Source organism: Molossus molossus, unplaced genomic scaffold, assembly GCF_014108415.1.
Source record: "Molossus molossus isolate mMolMol1 unplaced genomic scaffold, mMolMol1.p scaffold_m16_p_18, whole genome shotgun sequence".
NCBI lineage: Eukaryota > Metazoa > Chordata > Mammalia > Chiroptera > Molossidae > Molossus > Molossus molossus.
Window position 1 is genome coordinate 44,170,750 of NW_023425353.1, and position 23,808 is coordinate 44,194,557.

Below are 23,808 nucleotides of genomic sequence, written 5' to 3' on the forward strand. Positions count from 1 at the left end.
CATTTCTAGACTAGCATTCTCTGTATCGCTGCAAATACAGACTCCCTTTCAATAACAGGTACCATCCACGCTCATGTTGGCCGTGGCCAGACAGCGGGGTTCTATTTAGAATGATGCTAGAAAGCAGTGGGAATCAAGTTCTGACGCCTCTGGATGGAAGAAAGAAGTATTTTACTGCTTCTCTTAAGAGAAATGTAGCTGAACACTAACACATCGACGAGATTTTCTTTGTGAAGTGGGGAAAAGTAAGAATGTACACCTTGGATCACCTTTGTTCTGCCATCGAAGATGCTGGGCTCCCGAAGACTAACAAGGGCCCTAGAAAAATATAGCTCTCGCCTTCTTGGCTTGGGAAGTGTGTTTTCTCTTTCTACAGTGCGTCTCATTAATCTAGCCCCCACCAGGTGTCTACAAGGAAAAGTTCGCGTATAACAAGGGAAGTGGGCACCCTGGAGGCTGAGGTGGAAGCCGGAGAGTTCAAAAGCAAATGTACTGCCTATCTCCAAATGGAGTCCACGGAAGCTCGACACTTTTCTGGGGCTTTCTTTCTCCTTGATTCCCACGGGGGCAGTCTCTGAAAGTCAAGGCAGTGGCATTCTTTCAATACGCGAGTGTTTCTTGCCCCAATCCACTGTCAGGAGGCTCCAGTGTGTTTTGACAATCTAATGGGGTCAATGTAATTCTTTCGTCTGTGCCTCCTGAGATTTTTCTTAAACAGTAATATATATTTACCCAAGTTTATATTTTCTTAAAACTATCTTTTTATGGTACTAGAGGGACACATTCATTGAGATAGAGAATCATCTTACAGAAATCTATATTTATTACTGTTTATTTATGGGGAAAAATGCCTTTGGGAATGAGCTGGGAAATTCTTAGATCAGGTTTTCCAGCTCAAAACCTTTAAAAATGTCCAGCCAGTGTGGCTCAGTGGTTGAGCGTCAACCCATGCACCAAGAGGTTGCTGGTTCGATTCCCGGTCAGGGCACATGCCCAGGTTGTGAGCAAAATGCCCAGTGAGGAGCGTGCAGGAGGCAGCCAGTCGATGTTCTCTCTCATCGATGTTTCTCTCTCTCTCCCCTCTCCCCTTCTCTCTCTCTCTCTAAAAAAATTCAATAAAGAAAAAAATATTTTTAAAAAAATCACCTCACAAAGAAGTTATCTCAGTGGAGGACTATGCTGGTTAGATACCCATTACTTCCAAAGGCTTACTGAAGCTCAATGTTCCATTTTGCGAGAACAATAACAATTACATTGTCCTCTTCATCACAGCCACTGCGGTAGGCAGGGTGTTGCAGTATATCTTTTTATAAATGATAACTAAACAATCCACACCTTCATTTGCATCATTCTGACAAGGATCCTCAAAGGACTAGGTACCCTTATTGAAAGAACACTGGACAAGAAAATTATATATTAGAAACAGTTTGAACAAAGAGGACACTCATACATCAGTTACAAGTTTCCCAACAACACATAACATCAAAAGACATAGTGTGAGTCAAAATATGAACTTAAGACTTCCTATAGTTAATTGAAGAACCAGTGATAGTTTGGGTTGGTTTGATTCTACATGGAGAATGCTACTTTGATGGATAGAGAGGTGTGTCTCTTTTTATTTCCTGCCTAGTTCTTCTTATTAATAAATCAAGTCCTTTGGATATATCTTTTGAGGGCAATATGCTATAGTCAATTAAATCCACAATATAGTTGGTCATCCTCTCCAAGCAACTGGCTACATACTTTTCCTTAAAGCAACGGTCCTCTCTTCTCTCTGTCAGATTCCTACCCTGATATAGAAGTGGATGTTTTGTATACATATCTATTAAAAGACAGTGTTTAAATGAACATTCATATGCCCACTAATATCCAAAATATACATTTTAAGTTTTCTAGTAAATCTGCATTTTCAGTGGTATTTCCAACCAGGTAAGACTTTGCTTTAGAACACCATAGCACCAGGAGAATGTCACTGTTTTGGAAATTAAGAACCTTACCCCAAAAGAACCCAACAAGTGAAAATAGTACTTATACCCCCAAAATACTCTCCACACAGGTAAACTAAGAGATTACTTCCAACCAGCAAAATGGCTCAGAGAGTTGTGGGAAGAAGGGGATGATAACGTGACCAATAGTTGTTGTGCTCCAACTGAGATACCTGATATATTAAAAAGCAAAAGAAAAAAATGCATTCATTTGTTAATTGAATATCAGTCCCAAAGCACCTTAATAATATTAATCTTAATTTAAAATTATCTGATTGAGCCCTGGCTGGTTTGGCTCAGCAGTTAGGTCATCAGCCCATGGACCAAAGAGTCACGGGTTCAATTCCAGTCAGAGGCACGTACCTCCGTTGCAGTTCAATCCCCGGCCCTAGCTGGGGTCATGCAGGAGGCAACCGATTGATGTGGCTCTCTCACGTCGATGTTTCTCTCTCTCGCTCCCCCTCACACTCTATCTGAAATTCAATGGAAAGATATCCTTGGGTGAGGATTAAAAAAAATTATCTGATTAAAAGAAAGACAATTAAGCCTCCCACAAATATGAAAAACAATTCAATGATATGAAGGTCTAAAGGGCAATAGAAACATACAACATGCAGAATTTAGGGGCACAGTGGTGCAGAGAGGGGAGAGAGCACTGGAGGAGATCAGTGTGGTTGTGAAGGCGCAGGTGTGTGTGTTGGGGTGGAAGTGGACATACCAGTAGGAAACCGAATGTAGACAGATAACCCTTCTAGATACTACATATTTTCTTTGTCATCAACCTTTATTTAATGTTTGTAGAACTTACTTGACTGCCCTGGGGTTATACTAGTATTAATTTTTCTATCTGTGTATATTAACCCCATGACTCTCGGTCCAACTTGCTATAGGTGTGTTGTATAAAAGTGTGTTCCTTGTGTAAAAAAACAAAAGCCAACTCAGCCCGCTCTCCTTCCTCCCCCTTTCTGCCACTTCACTGGGTTGGATAGACTATTCAGCCACATCTAATCTTTCTGTGACTGTAGCCTAAGAAAGAATCCTGCTGGGAGATTTTTAAAACGCAGCAGTTGGCTCGAGCTGTCTCCGTGGGCCCCGTCTGGAGGAGCTGGATGTAACGTAGCTGCATTCCCTCCAAGGCTTCTCCCTGTTATTTATTAGCCAGTCTCCGAGTCAAGTCTTTCCCAGAAACCTGGGAACTGTCAGACCCAGCAAACCGTTATTTTTCACAGGAATGATCTCAAGGTGAAAGAAGTGTACTTCTTCATTACGACACATTTCAGAATGTTGTATTTGAAAACCAAAACGGAATCAGATGATCACAGTGCACACAGAAGGGAGCAAACAATAAAAACTGGGCTTTGACAACTTTTAAGTGATAAGTGGAATATTGGAGCATTGGGCAATCAAAATCACTATTATCGACCTTGAAACAGCACGACACCAACAAATCTAACAAGTGTCCCCACAGAGGCAAGTGCTGACATTAAAGATATGCGCACGCATTCCTGTCGAAAAGAATGATGCCACTTTAAATGTCACCGACACATCCTCGTCACCAGTGGCCAGTCAGACTGTCCGGTCATCAAATTTTATCTCCAGTGTTTCAAAATGGCTTCCAGTTTAAAAACAACAGAAGTTCCAAAGCAGATAAAAATAACCATCGAGTGGCTAACATTTGCAAGAGTTCCCTCCTCCTGAAACACACACGCACACATTTATTTTACTTATCTAAGTAGCAGGCTTCTTTGTAAATCACTAGGATCCTGTAAACTCACAGGATATTTAATATTCATGTATCGTTGTCTTCCTTTAGCACCAATACCTGGTATACTTTTACTCTACATCTGTTTTATATCCAGGTGTCTTAATATGCTTTTTCTTTTTTAAACTAGGAAGTGTACTGGTTACCATAACCAATTAACTTTCATGAACACATTATTTCAAAAGGAACAGCATGTCTCTGTTAGCTGATTATCATGTCATTTGACCACATATTACATTTGTTAAAATAAAATGAACACTATTACATTAAAATGTAATGTAAGAAAAATGAATAGTTATTAAAGAAGTTGCCATGCTTTTTGGGGGGTGGGGAGTGGGCCAGAGATAACACTTGAGCCCTAGGAAATATTTTCTTTTCTTCAACCATCTGATTTTGAAAATTTTAGACTACTGATTGGAGATGAGGACAAATGAAATGATAACACATGATATAGCATCCTAAACTCTGAAACACTTACTTTGATTTATATCTTGAGAACTATTAAAAAATTACTCCAGAAAAACATTTAAAATTCTAATGACTCTAAGTAGAGTGATTTTTATGTGGTTTATACTCACTCAAGGCTAAGACTGAGGCAGTGGGCACAGGCTCAGCCAATGGATTAAGACCAGTGTGCATTCTGATTGGTCAGTGGGTTGTTTAATAATTTGAATATCACTTTTGTATATACCAGTAAAAGATTTCCAAGTCCCTATTCCATCTTAATCCCCTTTTTATCAACTCTCGGCTTAACTGAGCATTCATATAAAGTATTAGTTCCGAAAGGGTGGTCCCCAGACCAATAGCAGCAACAGAAGCTGGGCGTTGTTAGAAATGCAAACTCTCCATCTCCATCTGGGTCCTATTGAATCAGAAACTGTGGGGGTGGGGCTCAGCAGTCTGTTTGACATGATCTCCAGGTGACTCTAATGCATAGTAAAGTTTCAAAACCACTTGTTTTCAATATCAGTACATTTTCTCCAAAGATGACCCCTTCTTCTATGAGGAGCCAAAGTCTAGATTTTTTAAAAAGATGAATGCATAATCATCTGAAGATGGAACATTTACATAGGTCTAAATGTCAGAAATATGTATTACCAAGAAAAATTATCAAAAGTTTCTTTCCTTAAAAACAAGTCATAAAAAAAAGTAAAACATAACTCAGATACAATTGGAAAACTTCTGTCCAAGATGAAGTCAAAATAGCAAATCAACCTTGAAAATCTCCGTATGATTCTAAAACCCTCAAGTGCTTTCCAAGTCTTGTGACTTTCTCTTTCCAGTTTTTACTTTTTCTCTCCAAGCTAATTATTATTGCAGCGTGACCTTCTGACCCCATTATTTTTGCCTCTCTATTGAATGCTTTGCAATGATCCTTTTTGTGGGGGCTGAGGGAATCCCCAGCTCTACGAAAAAATAAGCCAAGCCAAGCCCTGTATCACAATTCTTAAAACTTCACCATAACAAGTATCTAATTCACTATTTTTATTTGCATTAAACTAATGTAGTGTTAGTCATATCCTGGTTCTTTCATTATGTACTTAGGGCTTTTTTATTGAGGAAAACTTCTCGCCAGCAGGCAAATAAAAACCACTCTGTTAAGCCAAGAAGAGTGCCTTTTCTGTTACTCCACTTAAACTATTTGAAATAGAAATTTAAAGATAGAAAAGTTCATTGTGTTACATTTTTCTTACTGCTGTGAATACACATACCTTTCAAATTCTCTTACACAATCGGGGAAATTATGTGATATACACATTTCTATTCCTTAATTACATGTCCCATAAAGAGTATCTACTATCTACTAATTTACTTTAATCTGTGATTGTGTAGTTAACGTGGAAGTAGATGACTACATCGTGAACAAAAATGAAAATTCACTGGCATCGAGTCCCAAATTAAAAAACATGTTTCAATGAAGTGTTCTCTCTCAGCTCAAGTGATTGATGCATTACTTTAAATGTGTCCCTGTCTTCTGCACTCTTCAGTAGAGAAACGAACAGTAACAGTCACAGGAATAGAAAAATAGAGAAAAAAGTAAAGATAATACCACAAAGGTAAAGTGATTTTTATACACCACCACTGCTCACTGAAAAAGGAAAAAAAAACTAAATAAACAAAGAAGAGAGGCTTATCAGAATTTCTCAGATACATTAGGTAGCTCATTTTATTAGCAAAGAAAACATCACTAAGTACTCATGTGCTTGGGAAAAATAATCTAGATGGACTCATCTTTTAAAGCTCTTCAACTCATCTGCAAACATCACAATTTTTAAACATTAAGCATTTAGTGCTTTCAAGTATCTAATGTGAATGATAAAGCAGAGGGTCCTCATCTGAGTGAGAAAAGCTAATCTGAGAGGTTCTGCCAGGTTCTTGTTGTGAAACCATTGTCTTTGTACATCTGGAATCCAAACAGCTGCCTCACTGACTCACGTCGTTAGGGCCCCAACTGGGGGTCACAGGCTAACGTTGTGCTCTTGACGCTGGTGCACATGGTCTAGTTGAGCTGAAAGGAATATTTGGCTCTGGCTACATGTGCTTAATATTTTGGGGAGATTTTTTTGTAAGCTAGAGACCTCAAGTGAGTTTCAACTCTAGTGATATAATCACAAAAATGTCTTGTATAGAACTGAGCTATATTCAGAAACACATCTCACTACTTCATCAGTGTTCAATATCCTTGCACAATGCCCATAGCTTATTTAATACTCTGCTCCCTGTGTGACTCTCACGTACCACTTAAAAGTTTGAAGGCAGTTTGACATGTTGAATCTAATTAGGTCCAAGGGTTAAGCTGGCACAGGTGTTGGGGTCATCAGCAGAGAAAAACATCTTTATTTCCTGGCACAATGAGCCCGCTTCCTCCAAGTAACCCCCAACTTCCTCCTCCACACAACCTACCTGCCCCAACCCCCTGCCCCCCAGGCCCCATCTTGATGTCTGTTCTCTAGCAAGGAAATCTGCTTTAGTGTAAATAAATAAGGGATGTACCCTCCTTTTATTCTCTTGAGAAAAACATCACAAGAAGTCATGTTCAAGCCTTTGTATGACTAGTTCCCTCTGCCTGGAGCACCCTACCTGGCTGACAGATGTCTGTTCATCGCATGTCACCTGCTCCATGTAGTGCTGGGTGTGCCTGCCTCATAGCACTGATGTCACTGCTGCAGGAATGGTTAACTGTTTCTTCTGATAGAGTGAATCTCTCAACGAGAGGGAAAGACCTGATGCTCCTTGTCAGTCTGTCCTAGGTCCTAGTCTTGATCTCTAAATAGGTGCCTATCAAATGCACTTGGAACTAGCTTCACATTTTGATTTCAGAATGGAAATATGCATATGGTATCTCAATGGACTTTATATGTGAACAGGGTTCAGCTTAATTCGCTGCCATTCGTGGGCACTTTGCCGTATCTGCTGAACACACTTCAGGGAATTTTTATGGCACTTAATGCTGGAAAAGCATCTGGCACAAACACAAACTATTATTATTTTTTTCTCCGGGAGAAGCTTATCACCAACTGCAAATTGTGCTATTTATGGGGGCTCTCTTTGCAAAGGAATAATATGGCGATTGTTTCACTTTTTACAAATTCTGATGAATAACTAACAAGTTTTCTTTTGTGTTTTAATCTGGGAAATGCAATGAGTAATTCCAGCAATGACTCTGCATTTTAAGATTTATTTAAAAGACAGAATTCTTTTAAATACACAGATAGAAATTTGCAGTACTTGAGAATGCTATTTCTCTGTTGACACCATTTAACTCTCACAATGAAATATTTTATGCTATAAAACAATATAAAGAAATTAACTCTGGCATCATCAAGACATTTTCCTCCCTACAAATCCACAGAATAGTACATACCCTGTATTTGCTAAAGAAGAGCACCTTCCAGCAGGGGAGAAGTCCCCATTTCTCCACAGATCAAGGAAGGACTTCTTCCTTTAGGTTTGTAGCATTTCTCATTTCTAATTCTTCAATCTGAGAATTGTTACAATCATTCCCTTACTGAATGTGTCCCAAAGATCACCTCTAAAATATGGAATTGTTAGTGAGAGCGTTCAGTTCCACAAAAGAATGGTTTGTATTTGAGCCAGATGTTTCATCCGTGCTGAGCACCATTATAATTGTCTGAAGCATGTTGGGTGCACTGGGTCTAAGACACCACAAATAACCTGAAGAACCTAGACTAGTAGGCAGAATCCACCCTTTTCCCCGTCCATTCACGGTCTGTTCATTCACAAATGACTCGCTGACCTGTGGCCAGATGCTACTGCAGTCATGGATAGAAAATCAGTCAGACTGATACATTAAACTGAATTTACAAATCTGCTCTATTCGAAAAAGACACCATAGGCAAAGTAAAATGGTCGGAATAAATACCAAAAAATAAAAGCAAGTTTTATTGCAAAGTGGTTAAACTTCACCTTACTAATTTCACTGTGTCTTAGGCCCATGCTTTCGATACCATGACTGTAGCAGCATTAGTCTATCTGAGGGCTCACCTGTTTCAATACAAGCTCAAATAAATGAATGCTGGTGTGCTAAACAAGAGTGTGGGAAAGTAGGCGATTTGTTTATCTCTCAAAATGTGAAGCCTTCAGGCGTCAGGAAGTATCATTGGGCACAACTCAGCTCTTGCACAGAACCTTGTAGGCTCACTTAAGGATTGTGTTCTTGACTGTGTGCAAATGGAAGGCTGCTCGGAGGTTTTTAAGAAATACAGATGTATGCCCGGCCGGTGTGGCTCAGCGGATGAGCATCAACCCATGCACCAAGAGGTTTGATACCCAGTCAGGGCACATACCTAGGTTGTAGGCCAAATCCCCAGCGGGGAGCATGCAGGAGGCGGCCAATCGATGTTCTCTCTCATCGATGTTTCTATCTCTCTCTCTCTCCTTTTCCCTTCCTCTCTCTCTCTCAAATTAATAAAGAAAGAAAAAAAAAGACATTCAGATGCAAAAGTATGTTTGTATTTTTATGAGATCACTCTGGCAGGAGCAACGAGGCTGGATGGGAGGGGGAGGGGGAGACTGGAGGAGGAGCAGAGGGCCGGATTATCATCATAGTGGTGCAAAGAAGAGATGCCACAGCTAAGGATTTGATGATGTCAGTGAAAGCACAGAGGGAAGAGGACACACATTTGATTAACAGATGAGTTTAAAATGTCAAGAACTGATGGTGATGTTGAGGTCTCAAAGATGCCACACAGGTTTCTGCTTCTTTCCAACGCATGATTGGAGGTTCTGTTTCCTGGAATTGTTGATCTTCGAAGGGGTCCAAAGATTTGGGCAGAAAAGCATGAGTTGGGTTAGGGCACGCTGAGTTTGAAGACAGTTTAAAACACTGAAGTAAGACGTGGGCTCTGTAATTAGCTATGTGGTCTGGAGCTCAGAGAGAAGTCTAGGTTGTAGCTAAATTGTGGCGTTATCAGCAACAGATGGCAACTCAAGCCACTGGGAAATGCCATTTGAAAGGCAAATAAATTATTTTTTTCCTGTTTAACCAGTGAAACATAATCCTCCATCAGCTGCAACATATGAATGAATAAACCAAGACTCCTTCTGACAGTGTATGAAACAATATATTTCCAAATTCTTCATCGAGCTAAAGTATATACTTCATCACTTAGCTTTAAAAAAAAGTCTTTTCTTAAAGTGCTTTAAAAATCTTCATGTTTCAGTGACAGAATGAGTCATTCTCTTTTCAGCCGCACACCGGAGTAAGTTAACTAGAAAGAAAGGACCCCTTTCTTCTGCCATATAGAATCGCACATCTTAGCATTTGGTCTCTGGTGGCTGAATTCACAAGGATAAACGTTCTATTACTACAGCAGTGACATCAGCATGGTCACCTCTGACTGGACAACGCCCCAATGAAGGCGGTGGTCTGCCAACCCAACAGGGGGTCGTTCTCTCAGTTAAAATTGTAGTGGATGGAATCAGTCATTTACGGGAAACTTATTAAAGGGTAGATCAAATGCAACAAGGCCGAATGAGAATCGTAATCCAGGGCTAATTATAAAAGAGAGCTTGCTTAATGAATATTATTAACATGTCTGAAGTAAGACCGCCTTAGTTGAATAGGTTATATCCTAACATCCAGAGAAAAGGGAATTTAAAGATTAACATCATCAGATTTCTCTCTCTCCTCCCTCGATAAATATAGGAGGGGGAAAAACAACCTAATGACACCTGTCTCTATCTATTATGACCAAAGGAGAAAGGGTTTATTCTGTAAATCATATTTTGAAAAAAATTTATAAGTGTAACATCTGAAAATCTCAATAACGATAAAATTTAAGCACTTTCTGGCTTCCATACCTGAAGAAGCAAAAAAATGCTACTCAGTGAGATTAGTAACATTCCAGTCCATATTTTTTTCCCAATATTTTTAAATGTTAATTTTCAACGTTTAAACAGACCTTTCATTTCAATGCTTTTGGGGATGTTGGCAAAACAGGGCTTTCATCTGCCACATTTGTCTAATAGATTTTTTGATTAACACTTAAAAAAAAAAGTAAAATAAAATTTTCTCTAAGAATTATTAAAATGTTGACTTTGTAAATATTAAGAAATTTCTAACCATAGGATTTTCCAAGATATTATCTGAATCCCTAAACGGTTTTAACTTACCAGAGTCAAAGTAAGTTAACACAATTAATGAACATCTGTATTTTCATGACAAGTTAGCATATTTTGAATACAGTCTTAAGTACAGGAGTTGTCCAAGCGATGCCTGTTAATATCACTACTTCCACCAGCAAGAGATTTCCCCCCTTGGGCATATATTAACAATTTACTTTTTGCAGACAAGTGCACAAATATGATTAGCTTTTGCAAATTGCTCTTTATTCTGTTACTGGTAAGTAATTTTTATATTATTACAGTGTAAACAGATGCTATTTTCCACTACTTATTCAGCTGTAATGAGCTAACTTAATGTGTTAAAATAACAAAAGAACTTCCAGAATGATTCAGTGATTCAAGCTTCATGAAAACCAAGAGAAAAATAAAGCACTACATTTTGCAAAATTACTCCAGCATTTACTTTTCAACCAGGAATCGTGGAGCCTCTGTTCTTTGAGGTTGTTTATCCAAAGTTGAGTTTTCCCCTTTCCAGGGTGAGTCCTGTAAACAATCTCCCAAGGAGAAAGTTTCTACCCCTTCCTCTGCTCATTTGGCTCCCATTCCTGAAACCCCCACTATTAGTGCCACTCCTTCAAAACATTAGATGTATGTGTTTATCTGTGCATTAAACATAGATGGATTCAGCACAGGCGATGCTATGGAGCATGCCCACACAGAGACGGCATTGCAGGAAGGGGAGGTAGGAAGATAGGAAAGGAGATGGAGGGCAGGGCAAACGGATAAAAACCGGAAGAATCTGGTATCATGAAAGCCAAGAGAAATAACAGCTTGTGGAAAAGAGTGGTTTTCACTATTTATTTTAAATCTTCATCCGAAGAAGTGTTTTTTATTGATTTTAGAGAGAAGAGGGGGGATGGGAGAAACATCAATGTGAGAGAGCAACATTAATCAGTTGCCTCCGAATATGCCCTGATGGAGGATGAACCTGCAACTCAGGTAGGTGCCCTGACCTGGAATAGAACCTGAGACCCTTTGGTGCACAGGATGATGCTCAAACTAACTAAACCACACTGGCCAGGGGTAGTTTTCACTATTGACTGCTGCTACCACGTCAGGTAAAAGGAGGGCAAAGAATGTCCATTGGCTTTTACAACATATATATTGTCGGTGATTGTGATATAAGACAGGATAATTTAATGATAATCAATTAATTGGAACAATGGAATTTTGGAAGGTACGCATAAAGGAAGCTCTGACTGCTTGGTCATGGAGCTGCCTATTCAGGTGGCCTCTGTAGGCACACGTCACCCATCTGACACTGTCATCCTGCACTGAGCACTATTGCCTTACTTAATTCTACCAACATATGTCTCCATGTTACAACTGGATATCTGGAAACAGACTTGGATTTTCATTCTATCATTTGTAAAAGGACAAAAGTGAGGTAATATTTTTTAATAACATCAATCAGTTATCTTAAAATATTTTCACTTTCTTTTAGAAAGTCCATCAAATAGAAAATTTTGAAAGTTTAAATAAAGAGAAGGAATCATGTAAAATAACCTATAAACAAATAATCCAATATTAATCTTGCAGACTTTCAGGAATTTTATTAAGTCAGTAAGTGCATAATAGGTGCTCAGTATCTATTTGTTGAATTATAATTATATATTATTACACAGAAAATAAAATTAAACTCTTTACTGTCACATGAAATACTTAATTTAGTTATTAATATATATTGAACATTTCTTTGATCCAGATTTTTTGGGTCCAGCCAGTGTGGTTCAGTGGTTGAGCATCGATCCATGTTCCAAGAGGTCGCTGGTTCGATTCCTGGTTGGGGCACATGCCCAGGTTGTGGGCCCAATCCCCATGGGGGGCATGCAGAAGGCGGTCGATCAATGTCCTCTCTCATTGATACTTCTATCTCTCTCTCCCTCTCTCTTCTTCTCTCTTTAAAAATCAATAAAGAAAAAAAAAGTTTTTTTGGATCACATCCTCATGATGACTGCCACTCTTCGGGAGAGGAGATATAGTTTGTTATAGTAAGTAACACACTAGAAATGGAAAGATGCAGCTCCTATCTAGTTTCCTAACTTTATTCATTCACCCAACAGAAATAATTTAGTCTCCAGTGTGAAATTTTCCCTATTCCTAAAATAAATCACTATTATATAAGCAGGTTACTGAATGAAATAATTTATTAGTTACATTGAAAGTAAATTTTTAGGTAAAGACTTACTTTTAATTATCCATGGAAATAGTAACTTCAGGCTTTCCTTCATAGATTAGTGTTTTAAATTGGCTGACCTCTGTCTTCAATGCCCTCAACATCTGCAATGACCACAACATGCTAAAACATCAATACCACATGGAGCACAGCTGCCTGACAATCAGAAATGCTTCCTGAGAAAGATTATGTATGAGACAAATAAACATCTATTCTCTCTCAAATTAAGGTCTTCTTGTTACAGTAGCTTAGTGTTAACGTAACTAATAAAATTCTTTCCATAATTTTTTTTAGATGAAGAACAAAGGACTTAGACTTGCCCTAATGATAATGCTGTAGCCCCCCCTCCCCTTATCCACATAAGATACATCTACCTCCAATAGAAGCCTGAAACCATAAGTATGATCAAACCCTATATGTACTATGTTTTCTCCTATATATACATACAAGGGACTTTATGTAAAATTCATAATTTCCCTCAAAATTAGATTTCATTATATCAATTTCATGGATACAGAAACTGAGGTTCATAGTGTTTAAGTGACTTGCCCAAGGTCTACAGAGGAAAGAGTTGAAATCAGGTCTTCCTGCCTCCAAAGCTCATGATCCTTCCATCACACCATGAAGAATTTTTTGAATATTTCTGTCTTAAATGCAGACATTTAGCAAAATTAAAATAAAATAAAAATGATCCAGGAAGAGGAGAAAACACTAAAAAGAGAAGACTATTTCTGACAGAGCAGATTCCCCACTTCTTCTGTGACCCTCTATCTTGTCATCTTTACCACACAAAGAAAACAATCCTTTTTGTAATATTCTAGTTAGTTCTGGGGCACAATGTAAGGAGCTCACAGGAGACACTTATGTTTTCTTTGGCACACAGCCAGACTTTACCGCTCTTATACTTCAGGGTTATGTGAATGAGTCACAGACAATGAGGATGAGTGCAGGTGACCTGCAATATGTCCAGCGTGGTTCTAAAACTTCCCAAGCACAGTCTTCCAGGCCTTCCCCTTCTGCCTTTTTGATGCAGATTAGCATAGCTACTTGGCAGCTACACATTAAAGATGTCAAAACCACAAGATGGAAGGGCCTGGATTCCTGAGTCACCACTTGGAAGAGATGTGTCAATGAATAAAGGACATATATTTTGGCTATTACATCAGCACAATTTAAATATCTATTATTAGAGCCATGAGACATCTTTTGATTAATTTACAAGACAGCCAGAGTTACATTAACCTAATGAATGCATCCACCTGCTTACTATGTTTTAAATCTAGACCAACATAGAGTTCCCGGCAGGGGAAAGAAGGGTGTGTGAGCAGAGAGGCACAACCAAGTCTTCATAACTTATTTTTAAGCTAATCTGTGCCTAAATGAAGCACCAAAATGTTCTGGAAATCTCCACGTTCCATGAGTTTCACAGAAGCAAGAATATATATCTTTCTTTGGGCCTCTTTGGGGTATTTCTTTGTATAGCCAAGAGTACAGAAACATCTAGGAGGGGTGCTGAACCACAGATCTGACTCAAACCACTCTTTCCATATAATTCCTCGCCAATTCTTAATAAAGCAATATGGCTGGCATACCTACTTTCCCCAGATGCCCACTTTCTCTGAAACCACAGGCGGGGCCAGGGCTGGAGGGTTTCTCAGTCTTTCGTCAGAGCCAGGTAACGTCTACGTACAACATGCTAGGAATTTCAGTTTCTGCTATCCTATTGGACTTTGACAGAATCAATCAAAAGACCCTGCTCCTTCCAAAAGAGGCCTGCAAATGATCGATGAAACTTCCCATGATTTTCACATCAAATATAAGTACTTCAAATATAAGTACTAGGACTCCTTCACACCTACAGTTTCTTGTTTATTTTTCCTGGCAGTCCTTTCTCATCACACACCTAGAAAACTGAAAAAAAATAAAAATTTAGTTATGTCTTTAAATATTTTTTTCAGGAGACACAGATATAATCCTGTGATTCTTTCTTCAATCTTGCATGAATTTCATCTACAGATCTCAAGTCCCCTTTGCATACATTCATTCATTTTTCACTATTTTCAAGTGAAGAAGATAACAAACATTGCTTTGCAATAGGTGTGCAAATGCAGAAAATGAATAAATCTTTGTACAAATCTTAATGCAACCGCGAAGATTATGGCACCAAATTTTACGAGCTAAGCATTGGGTGTAAGTCTTATTTTAAGTAAAATAAAATGAAACTAAGTTTGCATTTAATAGTCCTGAGTTTAAATTTGGCTTTCCAATCATGGACTGTGTGACCTTAAGCAAGTTATTATTCTCCAAACCTCAGTTATTTTTCATTTGCAAAATTATTATGGTAAAAGCTATTTTTGTTTACTTTGTGAGAATCAAATTAGAGAAGCAAAATTTTCCTGGTTTGAACAAAGCTTAAATTGGAGTGGAAGATCTGGGATCTATATCCCGGACTTTGACTGACTTGCTCTTTATCACATTAGGACCCTCTTGTGGAAGAAACAGCATTTTCTCCCTCCAACTCATCTTCTTTCAGGAACCTCAACTAACTGTGCCCAGTAGGTCTAAGAACATTTTTGATCCTCAACTTCTTGGTCTTCTTCTCCACAGATCCTAGTTGCTCCCTCTCCAGATGGTTACTGAGAGTTTTCTTTGGGACACTTCAGACTCAAGGGGAAGGGATGGGAAAAAGAATGTTCTCAGAGGTCCCATTCAGTTAAAACCTCACATCCCACCATCATGGTATATTGCAAAGAAACAGAAAGCAACAGCCCTGGCCGGTTTGGCTCAGCGATTGGAGCGTCGGCCTGCAGTACAGAGAGACCCGGGTTCGGTTCCCGCTAAGGGCATGTACCTCGGTTGCAGTTTGTCCCCGGCCCTGGTTGGTCATGAGGGTGGCAGCCACTCGATGTGTCCCTTTCACGTCGATGTTTCTCTCTCTCTCTCTCTCTTCCTCTCTCTCCCTCCCACTCTGTCTGAACAAAAAATGGAAAAATGTCCTCGGGTGAGGATTAAAAAAAAAAGAAACAGAAAGCAACATACACTGTGTTTCAGAAACATTCATTTTTCCTCCTTGAAGATTTTAGTTCTTGTTAATGTTAGTTGAAAGGACACATTTGAGAGTTACTTCTTTCTTTGGTTTTTGGTGGGACCACAAACAACATTTTTTGTTGTTGTCATTTGTTAATCAAATGCTGGCTTGACTATCCTCACCGTTTTGACTCTCACTCTCTCATTTTCTCTGTAATCCAGATCTGTGTCACATTTTCCTGAAATTTTTCAAGAAAACGGGAAATAAAATCACAGTTCAAACCACCAAAAGATGTATCTTCCCTTTTGTGGTGTCTTTAAGGAAGTGCTATATTCAATGCAATGCATGGACTTCGTGGTCAAGAGACGGGGTTCCAATCCTAGCTCCACCACCTGCCGATAAAGGGGTTAATACAGCGTTATAAAGTCCGAGCCTCTCATTGGCAAAGTAGAAGGAACAATGTATGATAGTTTGTTCATTCGTCCTCACATCAAATGTTAAAATTCATACTAGGTACTAAACTCTGCACTAGAACCAGGGCTATTCTTTTGGGGGAAAAGAATCAGTCCCCGTCTTTGGTAAACTGGGCATCCTGAGGATTACAGGAGAGAGTGAATTTAAAAAACATTATGTTCTCAATTCATGAGATATCTATTACTGTTCAGGATGCTGTTATTATTATGGCACAAAAAACAATCTTGGTGCAGGTTATGAGGCTTTTAGGGGATTTTAAGATTTACATTAAAAAAAAAAACTGCAAAAAAGAGCAATTTGCTTTTAGATGAAGTGTTTTTCTCCCATGCGATTGCTGTTAGAATAACCAAAATGCACTTGTGTGCACTTATATGTGAATAATATTAAATTGCCAGCAGTTGACCATTTTTTGAGCTATAAAACCCGCAATTTCATATGCCCATCCTACTATGCCAACAGTGGGGAAGGGGCTGCATGAAAACATGTGTGTGGAAAGAGAACAGAGTGAGCCCGGCCAGTGTGGCACAGTGGTTGGGTATTGACCCACGCACCAAGAGGTCACCGGTTCCATTCCCAGGCAGGGCACATGCCCAGGGTGTAGGCTCTATCCCCAATGTAGGGCATACAGGAGGCAGCCAATTATGTTCTCTCTCATTGATGTTTCTCTCTCTGTCTCTCCTTTCCTCTCTCTCTAAAATCAATAAAAAAATATTTTTTAAAAGAAGAGAGAACAGTGATAAAGAGTACATGTTGCAAAAATTTCAGTCTGTTCAACATCATATTTAACTAAATATAGATTTCTGATCATTAGATTTTAAGACATTCTTAAAAATGGAACATTTTGCTTTCTTTTGGCTATAGCTCCTATGTGAATTCTCAAAGCCTAATAATATTACTTTTAAAGTAAAATCATCTACCCCCCATATTTGAAACAAATGCAGAAAACAAAGTTTACATCTGTCCGTTGTTGAGAGTATAATAATCTGAATAAATATTCCAAGTAGAACTATATCCAGCAACTTCCAAGGTCATTTTCTTCTTATTTCTGTTTATCTTTCACCAGCATATATGCATTTCAGCATATATTCATTTGAGTATATACTGAGTTCATTCAACGCTTGTTGAATGCCTATGATAGCCAGAAAATTCTTCGAGGTATTTATTAAAAAACACCCTTAAGGTAGTAAATCAAAGCATTTCACAAAGACACACAGCCTATACAACTCATCACTGGCACTCCAAAATGTCCCCAACCTCTGATTTCGGAGAGGTTGCGCATGTCTCACACGGGTCCAGAAATGCAAGGGTTAATGATCTTGGGACTCAAAGCCTGAGCCTGTGTTCCGTGAAGATGGATATAATCACAGCCATAAATTGATAAGTTATGCATAAAGCCACAGTGACAAACAAGGCCACGAGCTATCACAGGTCCCCGACATTACTGATGTGCTACCAAACCTCCAGTGGCCCTCGCCCAGGAGGCTGCAGCTCTAAATCTTCCCAATGGACTGGCAAATAAGCACTTCACCATTCAACAGGGGCAGAGGAAGTCACTTCATCATTGCCTGTCGCATGAATCGCTGACACAGAGAGCTTTCTCCTCTCAGGAAACCACAAGTACGATGCAATTGCTTATCAGTTGGAAAATACCTGTTTTTTTGGCCCATGTGAACTGTCTCGTATTTGAGACTGAAAGTCAGTTCTCTTTGAGAAACATTTTGTTGCACTAAGCATTTGAACGGCAGTCATTCTCTACGAATCCTATGGCAGCAAAACCCTCGTGAACCTGTCAATGGCATATGAATTTATTTATGACCATGGCTCCGCATCTATTTTATCCATCTATACGCCTCCAAATGCCAACTGTCTAATATCTGAAAAGCAATTCACTGATACCATTTTCCAAAAACGTTAGGTCAAACCTGCATTTATTACCCAAGTTCTTGTGGCTTTGAGTTAGAAAGCAAGAGAGACAACACCCAGAATCAAACTGTCAGCTACCAAGTCAAGCTATAAATTGCTCCCGGAATTAATTTATATTACCTACCTATATTTTTAATATTTAATGACTGTGCATGTCAAAGCTTTACCAAAATGTCCAAAAAGGATAGACTATATTGGCAGTGCCAAATTAACACTCAATTATCTGCTGGAGAAAGAGAGATAGAAGAAGTATTGGACATCTAACAGTCCTTACCAAGGACAAGTAATTGGTGTTTCGGGAAAGATACCAAGTATGAAAACAGTAGTATGTGTATGCCAGTACTGAATATAAGAAGGAAAGGAAATTAACTCTGATACCTATGAACCTAATGATTTGCTTATAATACACCCTTTAATCCTCACAGACATCTCATACGGCAGTGTTAGCATCTGCTCTTACAAGTGCAATCTGAGGTTCACAGAGGGTGAAGATCCTGCTCAATATCACACCACTAATAAGTGTTGAGACAGGATTAGCCTGCTCTAAATCATCCCACAGCGTACCCTTGAACAAAGAGTAATCTGGAAAATAACTCCTTTCTCCTGGGAACCTGCATTGTGGATTAGCTGCAACCTGAGGACAATGGTCTTGGTGATTTATCAAGGAGCATCCAAAGATTTGAACAGATTGCTCCATTCATACTCTAGAATGTTTACTCTGGTAGGCGTAATATAATCCTCCCTCCCCCTCCCCCGGCCCTTCCATATCCAACCAAAGGTCGTTCCAGTCTCTGCCACAGAGAAACTGGAACTCAAGTCAAGGTTCTCAGCAGCAAATCCCTCACATGCTGACCAGGGGAGGAGGGAGCCGGAGCTGCACTTTACACGCCGCTCGCCACGGGTAAGCACAGCTGGGCCGCGGAGACCGCTTTTCCCGAAGACTGCTGCCAAGTTGCATTTTATGATCTTCACTGGCAGATGATCAAACGCAAACTCTTAACTTACAGCCAAGTTACCTTATAGCAGCTGCTGGAGGAACTAATTTAGAATGCAAATCTAGTCCTTCATCTATGGGAAAACGGTGGCCGTGATGGATGAAGCCATAGCTGGTGAAAGGCACCCCTGATGCCCTCTGATGTTATGGAAGAAGAAATATTCAGGTGCCATTTGTTTACTTTGGGGCAACTGCCCCCGTCGGGCATATTGGAGTCCCAGGGAAAGAGGGTCCAGGTGTTTAAGATCAGCCTCAAGTTTCTGTTCCATATAAAGGAAATAGAGGTCAGAGGACAGATGTGTAGACTAGTTTCAGACAATGTCTTTTTAGTATCAATGACTCCACTGCTTTAGGCTGAATCATCTAAAGGACAAGGCAACTGGGATGTGACTATTTGCCTAGAATTCTTTGTGATGTTAAGAAAGTAGAAATGTTAGTACCTAACATTGATCCTGTCTCTAAAAAGGCCTGTTACTATAGGTGTGAATTATCCATTAACATTGATAGTCTTTTTTTTTTTTTTTTCTTTATTGGTTTTTAGTGAGAAAGGAAGAGAGAAGGAAAGAGAGATAGAAACATTGATGAGAGAGAACATCAACTGGCTGCCTCCTGCATGCCCCCCACTGGGGACCTGGCCCACAACCTGGGCATGTGCCCTGACTGGGGATCGATCCTGCGACCTCTTGGTGCATGGGTCGATGCTCAACCACCGAGCCACACCGGCTGAACAACGATAGTCGTTTTTCTTTTTATTCATTTAACGGGTAACTAAGAGTGACCTTCTAAAATACCTGATACATGAAGAGTTCACTGAATCATTCCCCAGCTTTGAATGTCATCTGTTCAGTTGAACAAGATAATACTCAGACCTGGTCATTAGGAAGTTTCCTGCCATTCCACCGAGTTACTAAAGAAACCTGGTCTTCTGCAATATGTATGAAGATCTCTCTTGGCAACTGTTAGAGTCAATGCGATAGAAAAAGTGGACGTCTATCTGTTCTTTTATTTTGCTAGGCATGGAGAATGATTATTGTGGAACTTCAAACAATTCAAAGACTTATTGGAAAAAGAATAAAGGAAAAATTAGAAAAGGGGAGCTCTATCTACTTTAAGTTTTGTTTCTTTCGGCTTGGCTTTTTCTACAACAGAGAAGCACTTACAGCTGACTTTGATCATTCGACTAGAAACTCTCATAACCCACAATTCGCCTCAAACTAGTCACTTTCACGTGTATTCCCTGTTCCACACGAGCCAACATACAGGAAAGAAAAGCCAAAATGGTGCCACCCATCACGCCTGTTTGTGGTCCTGCGTCGCCCTGCCCTTTCCCATCTTTGTCAGCCCTGGTTTTCTTAGATGCACAGCTGTCTACATTACTGATGTACAAGAATCAATAGCGATGAGGAAAATACTGTGGATTCCTCCCGATCACAGCAAGGAGCCGGATCTGTTATGCTTAATAAGCACTCTCCTATGTGCTCCAAGGTTAGGCACTGCCAAAGCCTTTGATGATCTCACATTTTCTTGGTGGTCAAACTGTAGCTACCTGTCTGGGAATGCAGTACACTTCTCTTTCATTTTACTATTGCCCTAGTTGAAATAGGAGGATTTCCATAATCGGGTAATCTCATTTGTTGATGCAGTACCTGATGGAGGAGCCCAACAGTGTGACTGGTGGTGAGACACCAGGAAAAGCCTGGGTCCACTGTGAAACCATCGAATGGCCATGGACAGGCCAACTACTGTCATGTAGTCAATGCTGTAGGAAAGGAAGCAAGCTCACAGGAGGAGCACCGTGAACTGAGCCTAAGGTAGCTTCTTTCATCTCTCCTAAGAATGTCTTCTTTTCACATCGTGGGGCATGAGTCTTTATGTTTTGAGTAGGAAAACAGAGAAAGACAAATTGGGAGAGAGCTGAAATATTATAATGCTTGGGTAAAATAAATCTTGAAAATATATATATATATATGTTATGTATGTATATCTGTTAAACATCATGATATTCATTTAATCATTAATATATGCACTCAGTAAGCATTTATTAATAAGCACTATATATCAAGCACTGCCCTAATTACTTGGATAAAATAGTGAACCACACAGGCTAAAGTCTTTGACCTGATAGAGCTTGCATACAAATTGGCAGTGGATCATAAACAGAAGAAATACGTAAATTATATAGTCCAGTAGAAGGTAATTAGTTACGAGGAGAAAAACCATCAGGTAAGAAGCATGGGAATGACAGGGACTGAAATCCTCAATACAGTAGTTGTAGTAAGCATCATGAGGTGGTCACCTTTGAGTAAAGCTCAGGAAACAAATCATGTACAAATACGAGGAAAGTGGATCCCAGGCAGACAGGAGAGTCAGTGCAAAGGCCCAGAGGTAGGAATGAGCCTGGTGTATTCAAGGAATAGTGAGGGCAGCGCTGGAACGAGGTCGAGATGAGGGAAGTACCAGCCCCAGGAGAAAAATTTAAGAAGATACTAAAACACTCAGGAATAAAGACAAATGATATTTTAATTCAATATTTTTTTTAAAAATCAGTCAAGGCAATAACCAAAATCCATGGTGAACAAAATATCAAAATTTGTAAATAAGACAGGATCAGACTCTGCACTTGTACAACCCTGTCTCATTCACCGTTTTTCCAACAAAAATTTATTTACAAAAATAGGCAGTCAGACTGTGAGCCACAGTTTGGCAATTTCATCTTCTTGATACTGCATTTATTATTTGACCTAATTATTGAGTTTTCAGCAACCCTAAATTTTTGCACTCGAATGCCTCACTCGCACCCTAGTCTGGGCCCTGCTGAGCAGGCCGATGTGGCTACAGAGGGGAGAAGGAAGGGGTGGTGGGAGGAGATGAGGTCAGAGAGGCACCTGGAGGCCACACTTCATAGGGCTGTGTAGCCATTCTAAGGATTCCACCTGTCAATCAAAGCCTGAAACCTGATCTCGACTTCCAGTTTCTAAATGATGGGTGGAAGAAGTAGAGGCAGAGAGTAATAATCCAGATGAGCGATGATGGCTTGGACCAGCACAGAAGCATGAAGATAGTGAGAAGCGGTCAGATTCTAGTTATATCCTGGAGGTACACCTAACGGGATTTGTGTAGGATTGGACATAGGGTCTGAGACTGAAAAGATGATTGCAATATTTCTATGAGATGAAACAGAAAGATGGACTCATCATCACCAGAGAAATGCTGACTGTAGAGCAGGTTTGGAGGAGTGAACCTTTAGTTTGAATATTTTAGATCTGAGATATCCATTAGCCAAACAAGTGAAGATACTGAGTGAGCAGTTGATACCCGAGTATGAAGTTGAAGAAGTGATTTCAGCTGGAGATAAAAATATGGACATCGTCCTGAAATTTATATCGAGAACGTCTTCCCATCTTCCACCTCCAGATACTGAAGCTCTTCTGTGGACTAGAACTGAGAAACCTTATAGAGAAGACATCTCTGTTTGAGACAGGACTGTCAACTTCTACTTTCAAGACTCCTCATTTCCACTGAGGTTTTAATTTTAGTAATTTCTTTTTTTTTAATTAAAAACAAAACAAAACTGGGAACATGTTTCAAGGTAGAGGAGATGACATGGCCAACATTTTAGTAAACTGATCCCACGACAAATGTACCGTTTCCCAAAATTTGCATCCAATTTTCTGCCAGTGTCTAAGGTGCTAATATATCTACTATGCAACTAAACATCTCCACAGTGAAAACAAATGGAGAGAGAAAATTCTTTCCCAAATTATTCATTTAAAATAAACATCTGAAGTAGGGTACAGACTGACAAACTTCAGAAGAGGGGGTGGAGGGAGAGATAAACCACAGAACTTATATGTGTGTATGTGTAACCAATGGACATAGACAACAGTACTGGGGACCAGGCGGGGTGGGAGAGGAGAGTGTCAGTGGGGGGAAAAGGAGAAACATCTGTAACAAAATGAGTTAATAAAAAATAAAAAATAAAAAACAAAATAAAATAAACATCTGTCACATCATACTGGTCTCCAATAAACTGAAATTAATTTTCAGGCTATCTGAGTGTTTTATGAATATACAAATGTGGCCACTTAGTCTGATTTTCAAAGTTAGGCATTAGGTCCCATACTGTAGCTACTGTTTGAAAGTATGACAATCATATGGCAGGCCATGATGACACGCTTCTGGTAGCAAACCATTTGACTGGCCGCTCTGGGCTAAGAAGAAATGAACTATTTGACCTACTCTTCGAGGTTCAGTCTGCCGACTGCTAATAAAGAGAGACAAGGGTGGGGGCAGAAAAATATTTACATTAGTTATTACACCTGCACAATGACAAAGCACCCACTGACACCCTGACCAGCTCCTATCGTGGGAAGATTCAAGACCACACATGCATCAGTGAACCAGGTGGAGCTCCTAGCTCAACTTTTCAAAACCAAATCCCAGTGAGTGTTGTGTGGTTTATGTTTCTCCACAGATAACTTTCTCATCAATTGATGCCACTTACCCTCATTTTGTTTCACAGATTAAAATAAGAACTAATAATATATAAATAGATATATAGATATCTCAGTATCAAATGAAGATATCAGTTTCTCTTTAGAGTCCTACTTAACTCAAAAATAGAAATTACCATAGGAAGTCCATTCATAGAAAAAATTTTAAGTTGTTCTAATGTACCCCTTTAATAGAGAGGGCATGGTTTGTAATCGAATCTACGTTATTTTACAATTTCATATTCCAGTCAGTTTTCTTTATACTTTGCATCCTAAATATTAAAATATGTTTTATACGTCTCTAAATTATTGTTGTGGGTTTTAT

At 39.4% G+C, this 23,808-nt stretch overlaps 1 protein-coding gene across 3 annotated transcripts in view; it reads right to left on the reverse strand.

Moving 5' to 3' along the window:
* ZNF385D (zinc finger protein 385D) overlaps positions 1-23,808 on the reverse strand; it is a 739,643-nt gene that overhangs the window by 84,689 nt on the left and 631,146 nt on the right. The window lies entirely within an intron of this gene.